This window comes from Nicotiana tabacum, chromosome 1, assembly GCF_000715075.1.
Source record: "Nicotiana tabacum cultivar K326 chromosome 1, ASM71507v2, whole genome shotgun sequence".
NCBI lineage: Eukaryota > Viridiplantae > Streptophyta > Magnoliopsida > Solanales > Solanaceae > Nicotiana > Nicotiana tabacum.
This window is the reverse complement of record NC_134080.1, coordinates 55,392,739-55,400,123: the sequence shown is the minus strand read 5'-3', so window position 1 is coordinate 55,400,123 and position 7,385 is coordinate 55,392,739.

Sequence of the window (7,385 nt, the reverse complement as noted above, 5' to 3'; positions counted from 1 at the left end):
GTATTATCTTTGTGCATATATGTTGATACTATGTATACAAAGAGAACCTTCTGCAATTGCGTTTCATCAATTTTGGTTTCCAATTTGGAGATGTTAAAACATGCAGTTCAGTGAGTTATATTTTCCATGTTTTTTCTTTCTCTTGGGACTCTATTTTTTTCATGGGAGAAGAGGAAGCTGATTTTAAGACATAAATATTGTAAGTTCATTGATCTTTTATTCTTTTTTTTTATTTGTATATTTCAATTTTACTGCTCTAATTAATAACAATAACATGATTGGTGTGTTTTCCTAAATGTTATTTTATGGGTATTTATAATTTTGTGGGTCTGAGTCTTCAAATGCAGACGACAAGATGAATTCTCTGGTGAAGAAGCTCAGTGTTTGTGGTGAGAGATCTAGATGCTAAAGCTAAGCTATGGGGAAAGGCAAAGTGCATGAAGATGAGCAGAACGTAAGCAGAATGTGGTAATTTGGCCCGGTTGAGTCAATGACTAGCTTGGTGCAACTCATTTAGATTACCAGATATTCATTAAACAAAGTTGTGCATCCTTTTTCTTTTTGGTTCTTATTCTATTAATTTGTATTCTTTTTTAGCCAATCTATGGCTTATGCTTATTAATAGAGTATATTAGATCTACGAGCATTTATTTCCCCACCCCATTATACAACGTAACATTTTGTCAATTATTAAGCCTGAAATAACGTTTCCAATATAGCTCCATATAATTTCCGTCATAAATGAAATGAGAAAAGGAGAATATTTGTAACGTATAAAGAACAATCCTTTTGTCTCTGGAAAAGTCACGATCAAATAATTACATTTAAACTTAAAAAAGTAACGGCCAAGTCTTAATTGCATTTGCACCTTAACTCATTTCTTTAATCTATGTAATTAGCGTTCTTGAAATTAAATAAGATCAGCATATCAAGGTAACCACATGATAGTATCTGGTCTTTTTGCTTCTAACTTCCAACCTTATTTTACTTTCTTCTTGACATGTTTTAGTTCATGATCTACTTCATATTCAACAGAATATTTATTCTTTAGAATTAATTTTGTAGGGGGTATATACCTACTAAATTATTGAACCACAAGCTACTTGTATATATTTGTTAGCAGTAATGATATTCTCTCTTAGCACATTAGTAATTATAACTGTTAGTAGCAATTAGACTATTCTCTCTTGGCACATTAGTAGTTACAAACTGATTTCTCAAATTAACGCCCACATCCAACTGGTGCAAAGGCCTTTGCAATTTGTTTGAATGATAAAGGTTTTTTAGGCTATCTATGAATGAGTAATTGAGTTGAAGTAAATTATTTTTAAAAGAAGTATTGAAGTAGAAGCAAAAATAATATAAGTAGATATCCTGTACTTCATTTGGCAAAAACCAATTCCTGAAATTTCAAGACATACGATCATGAATATAACTAACAATAAGTTGATCGTTTGGCTTTTGATGTTTTTTGTTTCTTTAGTTTTCATTTGATGTTTAATTTTTTTCTCAACAAAATAAAGCATATACATACATATTTAGTTTGTAAATTCGATAATGAAAAATGCAATTCATATAACATGTAATTCCAATGAAAATATTATCTATGTAATTAATACATATAATAAATTAAAAATTTTATGCACATACAAGAAAAAACCATCTATTCTATCATGATTAAACTTATAAAAATATTAATTCTAAATTTATTAATATTTTTTTATAACCGCACAAAGCGTGGACAATTCACTAGTTTTATATATAAAATTATTTGTTGTAATATAATTTATAAATATTTCTAAAAAAAATTCATAGTTTTATCTTTTAACATATTATTTTAATATTGGACTTAATGTAGTAACTCAAATAAAGTTCAAATCAATATTGATATTAATAAAGGAAATTTAATTCAACATTAGGAATGATAATGTGTTAGATATCTATTTTATAGTTTTGCATTGGTTTGTAATAAAAATGCATAACGTAGTTTATTTTTTCTTTAGTATTTAGTGATGTAATTTAACCGTACTTATTTCAATACGACTTAATACTTTTAGAGTATGTTCATTTTCATTATGGTTAGTAATTAGCAATATTTAGTTTATGCGATTTTATTATCTTTATTATTGAATATTTTAGTACAATGTTATGTTATTTTCTTGGAAAACATATTTTATATATAGTTGTATCCTACTAGGACTAAAGAAATATTTGGAGTACAAGTTATATAATCTTTGCTATAAAAACTTTACCGGAAGAAAAACCCGAACAAATAAAAATTTCGAGAAAAACCGAAATTGAAAAACCCCGACTTGGTTAGTTTGGTTTATGATTTAAAAATTCGACACTATTAATTTGATTTGGTAATTGAAAAACCCGAACCAACCCTCCAAACCAAAACTATACCAAAAATTAGTGCTACTTTTATTGTTGACGTTGGATTCGGTCATCCATGTGGATCAATTTGGATTCATGTCCATAAAAAATTTGGCGCTAATGTGCATTATCTTAGACCTCAGTTAAGTATGAATCTTCTTTAAATTATTGTGCGTTTGAATTTTGTTTTAAAAGAACTGATTAGAGGTAAGCTGGAAGTTCTTTCTTCCCTTCAGAAACAGTCTTTTTTGGATTACTCTTAACGAAAAAACTCAATTGTTTTATTTTCAGAAAAAGGAAACGATGTCTTCTTTTTCTTCTTTCCTTTTTTGTTCCTTTTTACTATTTATTTCGTGTTTGCAGTATGCATTTTACCTTGAAATGACCATGCAACGATCAATCATACAGTTGTAAACGCACATGAATTGATTAAATAAAGATGTTCAGCCACTTGGAGAAGAATTAAAATAAAGGAAGGTTTGCTTGAAAAAATAAACATTAAATACTAGGATTCGTTTGGTATGAGATATAATATGAAATTATCGTGGTATAAATTTTGGTATTTCTTTATCTATAGTTCAATTTGATTTGTATTTAAATCTTACATAACTAACCATCTACAATTTAATATGCCAATTGATGTATTCTTCTAGAATAACATTGATTATGTACGTACATGGATTAAACATTAAACTACAAAATTACCCATTATCTTTTGCTCAAACCCATCATCAACAACCCTTAAAATTTTATTAAGTATAAAAATATATTCTAAAAAGTTTATCCTAATATTCCATGTTTACTTCAAAGAACCAAATGCCCTATAAATTAATATTTCTTTCGGTCCACTTTAATAATTTTTTTGGCTTTTTCACACATATTAAGCAATTCATCTTTTAGCATTAATTAACAATGAAATTAACTATATTAATTGAAAGTACAGGGGGGGGGTTGAATTACCGATTTTTCTTTATCTATCCTAAGTAATTGACAGGTTTACCAATTAGTCGACTGAAAATAAAGACGGAGTATATGTGAAAGCAGATGTAAAATGCAGGAATTAAAGACACCTAGATTTTTATACAGGTTCGGATTCAATGTGAATCATACTCTAGTCCCCTTGGGTTGCAAGGATGTTCTCTTTTCAAAGCTCCTTGAAAGTTTCGTACAATTGTGTTGATATTACCTCCAAACACCAACTCATTTTTGAATCAAAGTATGCTCGTGGTATTTTCGATACAATGTCTCACAAATGTTTATCTCTCTTTCTCCTCTCTACTGATTATATAGTAAACTTTCTAAGATTACAATGCCTGTTTAAAGTAGAACAAATAGTATGAAGTTGGTATTATCAAAGTATATGATTTCTTCCTTGATAATTTGCATTATATACTTGAGCTTTGCTTGACGTATCTTTGACAGACCGTTGAGAGATTTGCGATCCCAAGAGAATTGTTCCTTGGAATTGAATCTATTATGATTCATTCCAAGAATAAGTGCGGAGCTTCCATAGATGGTCCATGATTGTCGGTCTTTTCCTTCTTTGAAAGAGGATCCCCTATAAATGGTCCTTAAGTTATTCTATGATCCATGAGATTGATAGCTTTCTCTTCGATACATTTCTTCAGCAATCAAGGGAGGCGTAATCCAGATCTCTGTAAATCTTGGTCCTTCCTTCTTTATACCAATTATCATGGTTGTCATATTGCTTTAATCTTGGGCCTTCCTTTCTTGCTTCTGTTGACAGGCCTTTTGCCTTGGTTCTTTTCCTCTTTTCTTTTTTGTCTTCGTCCGTACATCATTGATAGATTTGCTCGCATCCTTCTTTACATCTCAAGTGATCCTGCACACAATAATATGTTATTTTTTATCATTAAAATCTAAATCTAACGATCTCCCGCTCAGATTGTTGACTTTGGAGTCCAAGGAAAAATGTGAGTTCTCTCATCATACTCATTTCGAACTTACTCTGCATGAGATTAGAAAATTCCTTGCACAAGAGAGAGTTAGCGCTTCCAAAAATAATATCATCAACATAGACTTGGATAATGAGATTACTTTCAGAGGATCTTTTGATAACTAACATAGTATCTACTTTACCTCTTGTGAATCCATGATCAGTTAGGAATGAACTAAGCCTTTCGTACCAGGATCGTGGAGCTTGTTTGAGAACATACAAGGGTTTAGTAAACTTAAACTCATGTTAAGGAAATTGTGAGTTTTCAAAACCATGAGGTTGTTTTACATATACTTCTTCATCAAGAAAGTCATTTAAGAAAGCACTTTTAACCTCCATTTGGAAAAGTTTAAAACCTTTAAAGGATGCATATACAAGAAGAATATGAATTGATTCAAACCGGGCTACCGAAGCAAAGGTTTCACCATAGTCGACTCCTTCCTACTGTAAATATCCTTGAGCTACTAATCTGGCTTTGTTTCTGAATACCTTTCCATCCTCATTTAACTTGTTTCTGAACACCCATTTAGTTCCAACAACAGTAGCATTTGCTGGCTTAGGTAACAGATCCCATACTTGATTCTTATCAAATTGATCAAGTTCATCCTGCATAGCTTGTACCCAGCTGGAGCCTTTTAAGGATTCATCAATCTTCTTTGGCTCGATTTGAGAAATGAGTGCAATGTTTGCCTTCTTCTTGAGAGGTCCCCTAGTTTTCATTCTTTCATTTGGATCCCCTATGATAAACTTTTAAGGATACTCTGGTTCGCTTCTCCATTAATTTGGTCGTGTTCCACCTACAGGAGTAGTTGACTCCTTTTATGGTTCAATATGGTTACTAACAGGTTCACTAGTCGACTCTATGACTATATTAGTAATATCCGTCGACTTTTGTGACTTATTTGACTATGATGTTTCTTGACTGACATCATCGCCTGCAATGATTCCTTTCTTGGCCATAGTGTTATTGTCATCAAACACAACATGCACTGATTCTTGTACAGATAAAGTACGTTTGTTATAAACTCTAAAAGATCTACTGTTAATAGAATAACCGAGAAAAATATCTTCATCACTCCTTGGATCAAACTTTCCAAGGTTTTCCTTACCATTATTGTGGATAAAATATTTACTTCCAAATGGATGAAAGTAGCCTATATTAGACCTTTTACCTTTCCATAATTCATATGGACTCTTCTTCAGGATGGGTCTTATGAGACATCTATTGATGATATGACATGTTGTGCTTAGTGCTTCTGCCCAAAAATGATTTGGCAATGAATGTTCTAATATCATTATTCTGGCCATATCTTGTAGAGTTTTATTCTTGCGTTCAACTATCCCATTCCATTGAGGTGATCTTGGGGCTGAGAAATTGCGAGTATATCTTTGATCGTTGCAGAATTCTTCAAAGGCTTTGCTTTCAAATTCTCCTCCATGGTCACTTTGTATGGTTGAGATGAGATATCCCTTTTCTCTTTCAATTCTTTTGCAGAAAATCTCAAAGTTTTTCAAAGCTTCATCTTTATGATATAAGAAAATTACCGATATAAAACGTGAGTAATCATCAACAATAACAAAAACATATTGTTTACCTCCAATGCTAGCAGTTTTAGTGGGTCCAAACAAGTCCATGTGAAATAATTGTATGGGCTTGGTTGTGGACACAATGTCTTTGGCTTTGAAAGAGTTTCTACTTTGTTTGTTAAGCTGGCATGCATCACGTACATGATTTCTAGAAGAATTGAGTTTGGGAAGGCCACTAACCAGATCATGCTTGGAGAGTTTTTCAATTAAATGCATGATTGCATGGCCAAATTTTATATGCCATAGCCATGGATCATCAGATATTGTTGCCAAACAAATATGACCGTCTAGGTTTTCTATGCCATCTAGAATGTATACATTTCCATACCTTTTTCCTGGAAAAATGATTTTACTTGACTCATCTTCAACGACACACGTTCTTTTCTTGAATAACTTTACATCCAAAATCACATAGTTGACTTATGCTCAAGAGATTGTAGTTGAGTCCATCCACACGGTATACTTTTGTAATGTTACAGTTATTGTTGAATGGAACTGTGCCGGTACCAACAATCTTTCCTTTTGAATCATCACCAAATTTGATATTTCCTCCATTTATTTTTGTAACTTCTTTGAACAGATTTTTGTCACCTGTCATGTGATTGGAACACGCACTGTCTAAATACCATTTCCCTTTATGACTCTTTCTGTGGTGTTCCCACAAGATAGAATCATTTTCTTTTAGGTACCCAAGCTTTCTTGGGTCCTTGTTGGTTAGTTATACTAGGGTCAGGAGTGTTTTTTGGTTTCAAAATCCATCCTGGAACATTAGATTTATGAAATCTACAGAAGGAATATTTATGTCCAGCTTTGTTATAGTAATGACACATTGGGGTTAATCCAGTTTTTGATCTACCACTTATATTAGTACTTGTGGTCTCAGTTCTAACAGGTCTTTTTCCAGTTAACTTGTAAGCCGCTTGGTTAGACTTGATAGAAATGTGATTGGTGGATTTGCGCATGCCATTAAGTTGCATTTGCAATTCCTAAACCTCATCTTGAAGAACGTCTCTGTCGATTTCACAGACTTCAAGTTTGAGTTCTCATTCCTTCTTTTTCCTATTGAGTCTCTTTAATTTATTTAGCATTTTTTGAGACTCATTTAGGGTAAGGTCAAGAATATCCTCCAATTCGTTACATCTATCACAATTATGGGGTTTTACCTCACTTGTTTCACCTCGTTCCATAAAGTAATTTTCAGCATCTTCTTTGCATTCATCGTCTGATGCATCTTCATCAGTTCAACAACCAGTGTATTTGTTCATATCATTTTCTAAAATAGTCATGAAATACAGGTTTGCTATTTCTTCATGTTCTGAGCTATGCTCATCACTCCAGCTTCCGAATGAATTATTTTTATTGAATCTTCTGGAGACTTTTCTTTTAAGATCCAAGCATTCAGCTTGAACATATCCATGCCTCCCACATTTAAAATATTTTTCATCATTTTTGTCTTGTTCATTGT